Source organism: Sebastes umbrosus, chromosome 14 (assembly GCF_015220745.1).
Source record: "Sebastes umbrosus isolate fSebUmb1 chromosome 14, fSebUmb1.pri, whole genome shotgun sequence".
NCBI lineage: Eukaryota > Metazoa > Chordata > Actinopteri > Perciformes > Sebastidae > Sebastes > Sebastes umbrosus.
This window is the reverse complement of record NC_051282.1, coordinates 1,107,153-1,123,364: the sequence shown is the minus strand read 5'-3', so window position 1 is coordinate 1,123,364 and position 16,212 is coordinate 1,107,153. Positions and strand designations below refer to the sequence as shown.

The 16,212-nt window shown below is 37.9% G+C and overlaps 1 protein-coding gene across 1 annotated transcript in view; it reads right to left on the bottom strand.

Annotated features, from left to right (window-relative positions):
* The window catches only part of si:ch211-234h8.7 (uncharacterized protein LOC561627 homolog), a 47,295-nt gene extending 31,855 nt beyond the window's left edge, over positions 1–15,440 (bottom strand). The window contains 1 exon segment of the mRNA XM_037791239.1: positions 15,271–15,440. The gene's annotated coding sequence lies outside the window, so the exon portion shown is untranslated.
* Positions 15,441–16,212: the final 772 nt, after the last annotated feature.

The following is a 16,212-nucleotide window of genomic DNA, read 5'->3' as shown; positions in this document are numbered from 1 at the left end:
TTCAAAAACATTTTGAAATGTTCAGTGTTTAACTGTTGTTTTTTTATAGCTTTAAATATAAATGCTTTCCCCATCGTAATGATGATGTTGTTCAGGTCTTTTCCTTTTTTTCATCATCCCTTAAATCACCAAACATTATAGATAAAGGACAACTATAGAAATTTGATTTGTAGACTGAGATCCACTTTTCAACTTTAATCCAAAATAATGCAACTTCCTTACAATACCAAAATAAATGAATGTCTGACTCCTCTTCCTCCTCACACAATCTACATATGTCACATTGTTGGATGCCCCATTTTTTTTTTTTGCATTCTCTTAGTAGGTAAGAATTTGTAGATTAGTTTTAGTTGTAAAATTCTAATGGAGACATCAAAAGAAGTTGTGTAAATACATGCATATACTTTCCTCCATGGGATACATTTGTCTAACAAATACCCCCATTTTGACTGGATAGCTACTGGTGCAGCAGAAATGTGTTTAAGTTGCATGTATAACTGATATATTTTCTTGTTTATTTTTGTCTTATACATCCATGTTGTGTCTTTAATGTAGGGGTAACACGCCATTTGTTTTGTACATAATAATAGCGTCCTTTTCCAGATCTGAGGTATAGCTGCACAGAGTTGATTAAATGTAAAAAGGTCACAAACATTACCGTATACTATTTTAAATTCATCATAAGTCTTGATTTCGCCCCCACTATTCAAGAGGTCATTTATAAATAATATTCCTTTTTCAAACATTGATTCAATAAAGATAGGGTGATCATTAATCAAAATATTTCTATTATACCACAACACTTGGCTCTGGATTTCATAACTTCACTCTGGTTGATGATATTGGTATTGAAACCAACTGACTATGGCCTCTTCCAAAAAGCCGGATAAGTATGGAAATGACTTTCTCTTTAATATAGTGAACTGAAAAACAGTTAACTGGAGGTAAGGATAGAGTTCTTTGTGGAACAGAGGATGAGCAGACCTCAATAATTTTGCTGAAAACCACTGCGGATTTAAGATACATTTTGGTATAAGGGATGCTTTTAGTGCAAAGTTGAGTGCCTTAAGGTTTAACAATTTAAGTCCACAGTGTTTGTAATCATTATACAGATAAGCTCTTTTAATTTTGTCAGGCTTCCAACCCCATATGAAATTGAACACATTTTGCTCATATTTTTTAAACAGCTCCTCTCCTGGGGTAGGTAATGACATGATGATATAGATAAACTGAGGAATCACTAAGGAATTTATCACTGTTATTTTTTCCATATAAAGTTAAGTTAGTCATTCCCCAAACTTTTAATTTTCTGTCGACTGTATGTAGCTTTCTATCAAAGTTTTCCTTCGTGATAAGGTCCATGTCTTTAGGGATATGTATACCAAGGACATCTATTTGGGCCATCTGACCATTTTAGTGGGCAGATTACTATAGATATTAAATTTTGTACCTTTCAGAGATCCAATTCGCAGCACAGTACATTTATCATAGTTAGGTTTTAGTCCGGAAATTACTGAGAAGTTATTCAACTCTTTAACTAATGCAGTAAAGGATGCAACATTTGGTTGATTTTGAAAGTATACATCGTCCGCATACATTGATATTTTTGATTCCAAACTATTTATTCTCAAACCTTCTATGTTGTTATTCATTCTTACTTTTTGTGCTAAGATTTCTATAGCTATAATAAATAGATACGCAGACAGTGGACATCCTTGTTTCAATCCTCTATATTGCTTAATTGTTTCAGAAAAAAAACATTGTTTATTATTTTACACTTTGGATTACTATACATTATTTTTATCCCACTGATTAAAGAGTCTCCAAAGTTAAAATATTCTAAACATTTATAAATAAAATCCAAATGTACTTTATCGAAAGCTTTCTCAAAGTCAGCAAAAAAAAAAAAAATGAAAGCAGGGGTTTTTGTTGAGTCATAATATTCAATTATTTCAATTATTTGTCTAATACTGTCACTGATAGATCGACCCTGTAAGAAGCCACACTGATCTGGATGAATAATATTGGGCAGTACTAGTTTTAATCTGTTTGCAAGACATTTGGCTAATATTTTAGCATCGTTACATTGTAGTGTGATTGGCGTCCATTTCTTTAGAGTAGTGGGATCTTTATACCTTCCACCTGAATCTTGTTTCAATAATAGTGAGATTAAACCTTCCTGTTGAGTTTCTGTAAGTTGTTTTTTTGCTATATGACCAGTTGAAGGTGTTCAGCAAAGGTGTTTTAACAGACTCATAGAAGGTTTGATAAAAGTCTACAGGTATGCCATCGGCTCCTGGACTTTTTACCTTTTTTCAAAGGAGTTAATAGCTTTGATGTAATTCCTCAAGCGTAATAAGTCCCTCACAAGATTTTTTTCTTTCTCTGTTAACTTTATGGTATTATCGTCTTGAGAATTGGGGCTAGTATTTTGAGGCAATAAATCCTCTGGTGGGCTCTGAAAGGAGTACAATTTTGAAAAATAATTATGTTGTTCCAGCAAAATTTCCATTTGGTTTTTCAATGATTTTATTTCCTACTACAAGCTTCAAAACATTTTTCTTTACAGTGTTTTTATACTGCAGATGTAAAAAGTATTTGGTTGATCTCTCCCGATTTTCCATCCATTCTATTCTATTTCTCAAATATGATACGTTGGCTTTCTCTGCACATAGTCTTTCTAACTCTCTTTCCTTGTGCTCAAGATTGTCCAGTAGAGCTTGTGACACATTTGTATTATTGTCTACCCGTTCTGTTAAATCTTCTATCTCAGCTATCAATGTTTTTTCTGTCTCCAAACGATTTTTAATTTTCCTTGAGCTGTATTGAATGCAGTGTCCCCTTAAGGTGCATTTAAAAGCATCCCATATAATCAAAGGATCCGCTGTATCATTATTCACTACAAAGAAATCTTTTATGAATTTGTTTGTTGTATCTATAAACTCTTTATCCTTCAATAGCTTCTGATTTAATTTCCAGTATCCTAGACCCCTATGAAACGTTGTGGTACAAATGCTCAAGGTTATAAGATGATGATCTGACCTAAATCTCTCTTTAATCTCGACTTTATTAATTTTTGGAGTCAAAGAAAATGATGTTAAGAAATAATCTATTCTGCTAGCCTGATTTCCTCATCTCCATGTATATCTTGTTTGCTTTGGATTTTGCAATCTCCATATGTCAACTAAATCTAGTGAGGTCATGAGGCCAGAAATAGCATTATATGCTCTAGAATGATAATTCTTAGTTTGTATGCCTTTTCGATCCAGATCTACATCCAACACAGTGTTGTAGTCTCCTGTCATTATCAAATTTTTTATCATGTAGTTTTTTTTTTCTTGCAACATGTTGAATATATCTTGAAAGAAGAGTGGATCATCAGAATTAGGTGCGTACAGATTTACTAATACAAATTCTAAGCTATCCACCAATATATCGTGTATAATATATCTACCTGCTTGATGTATTATTGTATCTTTGACCACAATATCTACTTCCTTTTTATACATTATCATTACAACTTTAGAATTTGAGCATCTGTGTGAAAAGTATATGTTATCCCCCCACTCTGTTTTCCATTTAATCTCATACAGTTGGGTAGAGTGAGTCTATTGTAAACAAAATATATCATAGTTTTTATCCGTAAGCCAACTAATAAAGTGTCCCCTTTTCTTCCTATCAGCTAAACCGTTACAGTTGAAGCTTGATATTACTAACTTAGACATATTTGATCTTCAGTGGATTCTATACTTTCATGATTCTTGAAAAAAAAAGGAAGGAAATAATAATAGTGACACCAAAACAATGGGAAGGGGGTGAAAAAAAAAGAAGAAAACATACAAAAGGCAAAAACAATTAAGGTAATATAATAAAGTAAATTTAAAAAATAAAATACAAAAACAGAAGCATATAACATAGGATCATATTTGGATCCCTCGAGTAAACTGACGTAAGATTGGGATGCTCAGCCTGAGCTCGCCTTGCTTAATTATAAAAGGGGGCACCTTAAGTCTGATTGTCTTACAGTAATTGAAGGTGGTTCAAATAATGCAATTTGCTTTGCTACACTAAGCTATTCCCCTCTCTCCTCTTCTCATTGCCCATTCCTGGCCACACCTACCAACCCAACTTCCCACCTTCACTTATTTCCTGTTTCTTCCATCCTCTGCTGATATATTTTCTATTGTCATATTTCTCTCCCTTTTTTTAAATAGCGTCTAAGAGAAACATTTTACTATAACAAAACATCCAATCCCAATTTATGAGCGCAAAACTAAGAACAAAAGATCATCAATGCAGAAAATAAAAATAAAAAAATATTCCCTTTAAAGGGACTATTTGTAACTTTCAGAAATGCTTCTTAACAGTGACACCTGTGGCCGTGAAATCAACGAAAGTCAGCGTTGGGCTCGAGCTTGTTAGCTCTCAATATACCTGAACGAGCATCACCCAAAACAGTGAGGCAACACACGTCAGCTAAAACCACAATATCACTCTATATTTCAGCTGCTTGGCAGTAATGTTAGCTGACCAGACGAAGGTCTCTCCATGAACATGATTTAGATCTGATCCTAGTGTTGGCTTTTCCTGCCTAAGTGCAGGCTGAAGCAGCGGCGCTCTGCAGCGTGTCTCCCTGCTCTCTCCGCCCGCAGCCGGAGAGAGCAGAGGAGACACCGGCACCCGGTCGGTAACGAGAAGACAACGTAAATCTCTGTAGAGATCCGTCACTTCACAAGACACGAGAAACCTCTGTTGGTCTGGAGGAGCTGCAGCAGTTATTTCTGCACAAACGTCCCCTGTACATTCACTAGATATTCTCAGAGCTAAACTAACTCTTCTGCAGTGTGGAGTGAACGCGCGTTCACGTCTAGAGGTGGAGCGAGCTGAGCTGACTTTCGTTGATTTCACGGCCACAGGTGTCACTGTTAAGAAGCATTTCTGAAAGTTACAAATAGTCCCTTTAAAGGTTAAAGGGAATATTTTTTTATTTTTATTTTCTGCATTGATGATCTTTTGTTCTTAGTTTTGTGCTCATAAATTGGGATTGGATGTTTTGTTATAGTAAAATGTTTCTCTTAGACGCTATTTAAAAAAAGGGAGAGAAATATGACAATAGAAAATATATCAGCAGAGGATGGAAGAAACAGGAAGTAAGTGAAGGTGGGAAGTTGGGTTGGTAGGTGTGGCCAGGAATGGGCAATGAGAAGAGGAGAGAGGGGAATAGCTTAGTGTAGCAAAGCAAATTGCATTATTTGAACCACCTTCAATTACTGTAAGACAATCAGACTTAAGGTGCCCCCCTTTTATAATTAAGCAAGGCGAGCTCAGGCTGAGCATCCCAATCTTACGTCAGTTTACTCGAGGGATCCAAATATGATCCTATGTTATATGCTTCTGTTTTTGTATTTTATTTTTTAAATTTACTTTATTATATTACCTTAATTGTTTTTGCCTTTTGTATGTTTTCTTTTTTTTTTTCACCCCCTTCCCATTGTTTTGGTGTCACTATTATTATTTCCTTCCTTTTTTTTTCAAGAATCATGAAAGTATAGAATCCACTGAAGATCAAATATGTCTAAGTTAGTAATATCAAGCTTCAACTGTAACGGTTTAGCTGATAGGAAGAAAAGGGGACACTTTATTAGTTGGCTTACGGATAAAAACTATGATATATTTTGTTTACAATAGACTCACTCTACCCAACTGTATGAGATTAAATGGAAAACAGAGTGGGGGGATAACATATACTTTTCACACAGATGCTCAAATTCTAAAGTTGTAATGATAATGTATAAAAAGGAAGTAGATATTGTGGTCAAAGATACAATAATACATCAAGCAGGTAGATATATTATACACGATATATTGGTGGATAGCTTAGAATTTGTATTAGTAAATCTGTACGCACCTAATTCTGATGATCCACTCTTCTTTCAAGATATATTCAACATGTTGCAAGAAAAAAAAAACTACATGATAAAAAATTTGATAATGACAGGAGACTACAACACTGTGTTGGATGTAGATCTGGATCGAAAAGGCATACAAACTAAGAATTATCATTCTAGAGCATATAATGCTATTTCTGGCCTCATGACCTCACTAGATTTAGTTGACATATGGAGATTGCAAAATCCAAAGCAAACAAGATATACATGGAGATGAGGAAATCAGGCTAGCAGAATAGATTATTTCTTAACATCATTTTCTTTGACTCCAAAAATTAATAAAGTCGAGATTAAAGAGAGATTTAGGTCAGATCATCATCTTATAACCTTGAGCATTTGTACCACAACGTTTCATAGGGGTCTAGGATACTGGAAATTAAATCAGAAGCTATTGAAGGATAAAGAGTTTATAGATACAACAAACAAATTCATAAAAGATTTCTTTGTAGTGAATAATGATACAGCGGATCCTTTGATTATATGGGATGCTTTTAAATGCACCTTAAGGGGACACTGCATTCAATACAGCTCAAGGAAAATTAAAAATCGTTTGGAGACAGAAAAAACATTGATAGCTGAGATAGAAGATTTAACAGAACGGGTAGACAATAATACAAATGTGTCACAAGCTCTACTGGACAATCTTGAGCACAAGGAAAGAGAGTTAGAAAGACTATGTGCAGAGAAAGCCAACGTATCATATTTGAGAAATAGAATAGAATGGATGGAAAATCGGGAGAGATCAACCAAATACTTTTTACATCTGCAGTATAAAAACACTGTAAAGAAAAATGTTTTGAAGCTTGTAGTAGGAAATAAAATCATTGAAAAACCAAATGGAAATTTTGCTGGAACAACATAATTATTTTTCAAAATTGTACTCCTTTCAGAGCCCACCAGAGGATTTATTGCCTCAAAATACTAGCCCCAATTCTCAAGACGATAATACCATAAAGTTAACAGAGAAAGAAAAAAATCTTGTGAGGGACTTATTACGCTGGAGGAATTACATCAAAGCTATTAACTCCTTTGAAAAAAGGTAAAAAGTCCAGGAGCCGATGGCATACCTGTAGACTTTTATCAAACCTTCTATGAGTCTGTTAAAACACCTTTGCTGAACACCTTCAACTGGTCATATAGCAAAAAAAACAACTTACAGAAACTCAACAGGAAGGTTTAATCTCACTATTATTGAAACAAGATTCAGGTGGAAGGTATAAAGATCCCACTACTCTAAAGAAATGGACGCCAATCACACTACAATGTAACGATGCTAAAATATTAGCCAAATGTCTTGCAAACAGATTAAAACTAGTACTGCCCAATATTATTCATCCAGATCAGTGTGGCTTCTTACAGGGTCGATCTATCAGTGACAGTATTAGACAAATAATTGAAATAATTGAATATTATGACTCAACAAAAACCCCTGCTTTCATTTTTTTTTTTGCTGACTTTGAGAAAGCTTTCGATAAAGTACATTTGGATTTTATTTATAAATGTTTAGAATATTTTAACTTTGGAGACTCTTTAATCAGTGGGATAAAAATAATGTATAGTAATCCAAAGTGTAAAATAATAAACAATGTTTTTTTTTCTGAAACAATTAAGCAATATAGAGGATTGAAACAAGGATGTCCACTGTCTGCGTATCTATTTATTATAGCTATAGAAATCTTAGCACAAAAAGTAAGAATGAATAACAACATAGAAGGTTTGAGAATAAATAGTTTGGAATCAAAAATATCAATGTATGCGGACGATGTATACTTTCAAAATCAACCAAATGTTGCATCCTTTACTGCATTAGTTAAAGAGTTGAATAACTTCTCAGTAATTTCCGGACTAAATCCTAACTATGATAAATGTACTGTGCTGCGAATTGGATCTCTGAAAGGTACAAAATTTAATATCTATAGTAATCTGCCCACTAAAATGGTCAGATGGCCCAAATAGATGTCCTTGGTATACATATCCCTAAAGACATGGACCTTATCACGAAGGAAAACTTTGATAGAAAGCTACATACAGTCGACAGAAAATTAAAAGTTTGGGGAATGACTAACTTAACTTTATATGGAAAAAATAACAGTGATAAAGTCCTTAGTGATTCCTCAGTTTATCTATATCATCATGTCATTACCTACCCCAGGAGAGGAGCTGTTTAAAAAATATGAGCAAAATGTGTTCAATTTCATATGGGGTTGGAAGCCTGACAAAATTAAAAGAGCTTATCTGTATAATGATTACAAACACTGTGGACTTAAATTGTTAAACCTTAAGGCACTCAACTTTGCACTAAAAGCATCCCTTATACCAAAATGTATCTTAAATCCGCAGTGGTTTCCAGCAAAATTATTGAGGTCTGCTCATCCTCTGTTCCACAAAGAACTCTATCCTTACCTCCAGTTAACTGTTTTTCAGTTCACTATATTAAAGAGAAAGTCATTTCCATACTTATCCGGCTTTTGGAAGAGGCCATAGTCAGTTGGTTTCAATACCAATATCATCAACCAGAGTGAAGTTATGAAATCCAGAGCCAAGTGTTGTGGTATAATAGAAATATTTTGATTAATGATCACCCTATCTTTATTGAATCAATGTTTGAAAAAGGAATATTATTTATAAATGACCTCTTGAATAGTGGGGGCGAAATCAAGACTTATGATGAATTTAAAATAGTATACGGTAATGTTTGTGACCTTTTTACATTTAATCAACTCTGTGCAGCTATACCTCAGATCTGGAAAAGGACGCTATTATTATGTACAAAACAAATGGCGTGTTACCCCTACATTAAGGACACAACATGGATGTATAAGACAAAAATAAACAAGAAAATATATCAGTTATACATGCAACTTAAACACATTTCTGCTGCACCAGTAGCTATCCAGTCAAAATGGGGGTATTTGTTAGACAAATGTATCCCATGGAGGAAAGTATATGCATGTATTTACACAACTTCTTTTGATGTCTCCATTAGAATTTTACAACTAAAACTAATCTACAAATTCTTACCTACTAAGAGAATGCAAAAAAAAAAAATGGGGCATCCAACAATGTGACATATGTAGATTGTGTGAGGAGGAAGAGGAGTCAGACATTCATTTATTTTGGTATTGTAAGGAAGTTGCATTATTTTGGATTAAAGTTGAAAAGTGGATCTCAGTCTACAAATCAAATTTCTATAGTTGTCCTTTATCTATAATGTTTGGTGATTTAAGGGATGATGAAAAAAAGGAAAAGACCTGAACAACATCATCATTACGATGGGGAAAGCATTTATATTTAAAGCTATAAAAAAACAACAGTTAAACACTGAACATTTCAAAATGTTTTTGAAACATCAGTGGGTTCTTGAGAGGGATGTTAATAGAAATAAAGAACAGAATATCATTTTTGAGCATAGGGTGGGCTACTTTGAGTCAGGGTTAGGATTGGAGTTAAACAAAATTAATTAATAAGTAATGTCGATAAAAGGTCAACTAAAGGGATGTAAATATGTCCTTTTTTTTTTTTTTTTGTCTGTAAAATAGAATAGATAACTGTGTAAGCGAATGTGTCTAAGTGGATATCTATATGTAAGCGGGTGTGGATATAGACATATGTATATACTGTATGTGTGTGTGTGTGTGTGTGTGTGTGTGTGTATCTACACACGTAGTCAAAATTGTTGGTACCCGTCCGTTAAAGAAAGAATAAAAAAAACCAATAGTCACTGAAATAACTTGAAACTGACAAAAGTAATAATAAATACAAATTTACTGAAAATGAACTAATGAAAATCCGACATTTTTTTTTAATTTAAGTTCAGAATCATTTTAAAAAAAACAAACTAATGAAACTGGCCTGGACAAAAATGATGGTACCCCTAGAAAAGATTGAAAATAATTTGACCATAGGGACACATTAAACATTGGTATCATGGTGTGTGCCACACTGAACATGGACCACAGAAAGCTAAGGAGAGAGTTGTCTCAGGAGATTAGAAAGAAAATTATAGACGAGCATGTTAAAGGTAAAGGCTATAAGACCATCTCCAAGCAGCCTGATGTGTTTAGGCAGTTGATCGCCCACTAAAATACCCAAGAAATTTGTCCCATTAATAATTCTTTTTCTAACAATGCTAGTTAGTTCTATAGTATTCATAGTGTTTTAGTAGTAGTCCATGAGCAGTTGTCTCCTGTTTGAGCCAAAGTGGACTTAATGGAAGACGACCCCGGAGGACACCAAATCATAAAAAAGTGAGACTGGAATTTGCCAAAATGCATATTGACAAGCCACAAAGCTTCTTGGAGAATGTCTTTTGGACAGATGAGACAAAACTGGAGCTTTTTGGCAAGTCACATCAGCTCTATGTTCACAGACGCAAAAATGAAGCATCCAAAGAAAAGAACACTGTACCTAATGTGAAAATGCAAGAGTGGCGTTAGGAAAAGCGTCCTCTTCAAAAGTTGTGAAGTTTGGTAAACACGACCTCAGCTGAATGCTGACTATATACACAAAGTGTAGGTAAAACACCCCTACTATGAGGGGGGAGTTAATGACATCTCATGAATACGCATGGTTGACAGGGCTTGAGGTTGCCCCATTCACACTACATACATTTTTTTTTAAAAAAAACTACTTCCCTTCTCACACCATTTGTCCTGGATACATGTTAATATCGACTACGAACAACACTAACCCATACACCCTCTCACAAACAAACATACGGTTACAGGATCCACAGGAGGGGGTCTTCTTTTGTTATGGAGCAACTGATAACACCTTAGGGAATCCAACTGACTTTTTTATCTGAATCAGGATCATCAGTATGGGTCTTCTGAGCCAAAAGCAAACGGGCAAAAAACATTTGGTCACAGGAACCAGGGGTTTGTTTGAACTTTTAATGGTACTGTAATAAAGACACATATTGGGATACAACTGTATTTTTTAACTGAATCAGGATCCACAGGAGGGGGGTCTTCTTTTGTTATGGAGCAACTGATAACACCTTAGGGATCCAACTGACTTTTTTATCTGAATCAGGATCATCAGTATGGGTCTTCTGAGGCAAAAGCAAACGGGCAAAAAACATTTGGTCACAGGAGCCAGGGGTTTGTTTGAACTTTTAAATGGTACTGTCATAAAGACACATATTGGGATACAACTGTATTTTTTAACTGAATCAGTATCCACAGGATGGGGTCTTCTTTTGTTTTGGAGCAACTGATAACACCTACATCAGACACCTTTGGTCAGTTACCAATAATCAACAACAGCCCTAGGGTTACCAACAAGATCACCAGGGTCACCAGTGTGCGCGTGCTTCCCCACACACACACACACACACACACACACAGCCACATACACACACATACAGACAAATTACACGCACATGCACACACACACGCACATGCACGCACACGCACGTGCACGCGCATTTCACATGCACGCGCAAACGTACCCTTCTATTACTACTAACAACTTATGAGACATAATAGAGCATGGGGATGGTCATCATATACTTCTATCATAATGTTCTATACCCTTATACACTATTTCAATTTATTTTAATTAATTCATTATTTTTATATCTGATTAATAACCAGAACAACTTCACACACAGTGCTGAGCTGCAACTCAGATGAATCTACAGGTTCCAGCTTTCAGATGATGTATACCACTTCTATGCTGTTGACTATTTAGTTAGGACACTGACACTAAACATATGAGGCAACCGAGGAGTTTTTAAGGCTAAAGAGTAGAACATCCTGGACTGCAGCGAAGTGTGACAGACACCGGACCTCAGCTGATGATGTGTTTTACTGCTGAGGACCAGACCAGACCAGACCCCCCCCCCCACCCGCCTCAGTAGCAGCTGATGCTGTGGCTCACACACTTCAGACCGCAAAGGATTTGGAATATCAAATATTTATTTAAGCTCACTCTACTTTAAATAAGCAGACTACATGTGTGTATAGGAAGAGCTCCAGTTACTACGCTGTTGATGTGACAGCAAACAGCCTTAAAGTAAAGCTGAAAGTCAGTCATTGTTTCTATATAGAGTACTGAACCGTAAACCTAATCATCCAAACAATTAACTCACTAAAAACTATTAACAGCTTTAGTCATGGACTTGGTCCCATCTACAGATCTGATGTGAACACTCTGTCCCTGCTGTCTGTAGGAATATTTTCCCTCATGGCCTCCAGTATTATATATCCGGTACAAGCCAGCAGTGACCCGTATAGTGAGTGTGAGTTACTGTTCCACCGTAATGGGCCAGCACCGCATGATTAATAGTTCTTCCGCGTTTCTGGAGCCAGACAGGGCTTTTACCACCACAACCACCATTTAGCCCCTCGGCCAGGAACACCTCAACACGCACGCATGTACTGTATAATACATGTAAATATGGGTATATGAGTCCAATCATGCAAAGGATGGTGGTCAGGATGTTTTTCTAGTACATTTGTCTCTTTCTGTAGTTCTACAGCCTCTCAGCTGCTGTCTGGACAGAGAGGAGCAGGCTGGAGGCTCCATCCGCTGATTTACAGCCTGTTGAAGAGCTGAAGGAACGGGTTGGGCTGGGCTACAATCCAGTGTCTCTGGGTAACACCATCATCAAGGCTCACACTGACGGGAATGTGACCTGACCCGTCAGTCCCCCCAGAGGCAATATGCTGCATTATTACAGTCATACGCAGCCGAGGCAATATGCTGCATTATTACAGTCATACGCAGCTTTGGGAATATTGTTTGGACTGTAATATCTGCTTCCATAAAAATCCTCCTCTGAGTGTCCTTGAACATCAGATAAAGTCTTGAAGCTACTAACTGATGGATGCTGCTCTGCTCTGCTCATCAGCAGACAGCTCAGGTACTCTGGGATTCTGTAAAAGCAAGTGACCCAAAGTCCTCAAAGGTCTCCCATCTTAAAATTCACTTTAAAATATCAACAGTGAGCTTCCGGAACATTACTGAATATGGCGTACGGCCCAGTGGGAGATCTACTGTAGACTTACTGTAGACCTGGAAGGGCGTACGGCCCAGTCGGAGATCTACTGTAGACCTACTGTAGACCTACTGTAGACCTACTGTAGACCTGGAAGGGCGTGCGGCCCACTGGGAGATCTACTGTAGACCTACTGTAAACCTAAGGTAGACCTGGAGGGTCTTACGCCCACTGGGAGATCTACTGTAGACCTACTGTAGACCCAATGTAGACCTGGAGGGGCTTATGCCCACTGGGAGATCTACTGTAGACCTACTGTAGACCTAATGTAGACCTAATGTAGACCTGGAGGGGCGTACGGCCCACTGGGAGATCTACTGTAGACCTACTGCTGACCTAATGTAGACCTGGAGGGGCGTACGGCCCACTGGGAGATCTACTGTAGACCTACTGTAGACCTACTGTAGGACCTATGTTAGACCTGGAGGGGCGTACGGCCCACTGGGAGATCTACTGTAGACCTACTGTAGACCTAACTGTAGACCTAATTGTAGACCTGGAGGGGCGTACGGCCCACTGGGAGATCTACTGTAGACCCTACTGTAAACCTAATGTAGACCTAATGTAAACCTGGAGGGGGCGTACGGCCACTGGAGGATCTACTGTAGACCTACTGTAAACCTAATGTAAGACCTGGAGGGGCTTATGCCACTGTAGATCTACTGTAGAACCTACTGTAAAAACCTAATGTAGACCTGGATGGGCTATAGCCCACTGGGAGATCTACTGTAGACCTACTGTAGACCTGGAGGTGCTTACGCCCACTGGGAGATCTACTGTAGACCTACTGTAGACCTGGAGGGGCTTATGCCCACTGGGAGATCTACTGTAGACCTACTGTAGACTACTGTAGACCTACTGTAGACCTACATACACAAACACATGCTGTATATACTGTTGTGTGTGTGTGTGTGTGTGTGTGTGTTTACATAAATTGAAAAATAAATAAATAAATACATTTAAAAATTCATAAAAATAAATCATAATGAAATAAAAGGGAAAATTAAACAGAATAATTAAATAAATAAGGGAATTAATACGAGGTAATAAATAAAAAAGCAAATTATCAACAGAAATATCAATTTATGTCACAATATATCAATTAATTAATGATTTTTAATATTATTTTTGATAATTTTAATGGCATATTTATTCATTTATCAAGTCATTTATTTATTCATTTATTTATTTATTTATTTATTAATATTGGCAGGTTCCGTCCTCCATAAAAACACAGTACATAGGCCTTCATTTATTTATTATTTATTAATACATTAGCCTTCTGGCTCACAAATGCTGATAATAGAAAGAAGTTGGCTTTAATATTATAAAAGAGATGATAACATTCTGAAGTATTACACAACTGTATAAACAAGTCTAGTTAATATGATTATTAATTTCAGAAGGTTATCAATAATTATAATATGTCAGATCCAGTTTCCTTTCCATCCTTCTGTTTCCAGCTGTCTTCCACTTTTATTTTCTTGTTTCTTGTTTCTTGTCTAAGTTAGACGATCCTGACCTGTTTCAGCAGTCCACGCAGCATCCTGCATCCCGACGAGCCTCTCACACCATCTGTCACACCTCTGTCACACCACTTCTGTCACACCTTCTGTCACACCTCTGTCACACCTACTGTCACACCCTTCTGTCACAGACCTCTGTCACACCTCTGTCACACCTTCTGTCACAACCTTCTGTCACACCTCTGTCACACCTCTAGCCCACCTCTGTCACACCTTCTGTCACACCTCTGTCACACCTCTGTCACACCTGTCACAACCTTCTGTCACACCTTCTTGTCACACCTCTGTCACACCTTCTGTCACGCCTCTGTCACACCTTCTGTCACACCTTCTGTCACACCTCTGTCACAACCTCTGTCACACACTTCTGTCACGCCTCTGTCACACCTTCTGTCACACCTTCTGTCACACCTCTGTCACACCTCTGTCACACCTTCTGTCACACCTCTGTCACAACCTTCTGTCACACCTCTGTCACGCCTCTGTCACGCCTTCTGTCATGCCTCTGTCCACGCCTTCTGTCACACCTTCTGTCACACCTCTGTCACGACGTGCACAACTGGCTGCATGGTGCGAGGGCACGTGCTTCAGACAAATCACGCGATATGACGGCACAGCGGTTCAGATATGAACTGTTTAATATTTAGACACCTTCCTACTTCCATTCACACCACACATACACACACACATACACACATACACACACACACACACACACACACACACACACTAGTATTTATATGAGCGGAGATATTGATGAACGCGGTTAGTGACTAACTGTTGAGTCTCTTACCGGATGATGCTGCCGCTGGGAGCCGTCCCTCCTCCGGTCTCTTACCGGGTGATGCTGCCGCTGAGAGCCGTCCCTCCTCCGATCTCTTACCGGGTGATGCTGCCGCTGAGAGCCGTCCCTCCTCCGGTCTCCTGCCACTCTGACCGGGTGATGGTGAATGATGCTGCCTCTTCCTCCTCCTCTTCCTACCTCTCTGACCGGGTGATGGTGATGATGCTGCCTCCTCCTCCTCCTCCTCCCCGCACGTCAGCTTGCAGCACGGCAGTGAGGAGCGGCTCTTGATGCTGCTGGGTCCTAATGCCTCCATATCACTGCAGGGGAGACCGGGACCGGTTTGACACACTCTTTTATGTTACACACTGTTCCTTTAAATCTTAAAGGGGCAGTCCAGCAATTTAGTTTTGTTTTTTCATAAACTTGCAACAGACAGAAAAAAACAAAGGTCAATATCCTGACCTCTAGGGGCCATCTCCACCAAGGCATTTCTCCCTGGAAGTCAGCGTATTTCTTTCATTCTTAGCATGGGAGCGCCGCTGTATATTTACGCTACGATACAAATGGCAGCAGCATGATGAGGCGTTGAGCGTCTATTCTGAGCTAAGTGTTGCACGTTTGGTGTTTTTTTCTGGTCGCCTTGAATTGAAAAATGTTCAGTGTTGGTAAAACGCTGCGCTCGTCACTGTCACTTTTTACCCAGCCGTCCAATCACAGAGGAGGAGGGGCAGGACAAATACCACAAAAGACCAACCGTCACATCCTATCTGTACAGGTACACTATTGCTGAACAACAACTATGGTTATTAATAATTCAATTTAATCTCATGAACCCACATAGACCAGCGGGTCCAGGGGCGGTCTAGCCATCGGGAAGCTCAGCAAGTTTCCCTGTGTGTCGATTTTGTGAGGGCTGGTCTTTGTTTTATTCTTTTTATAAAGATTTAT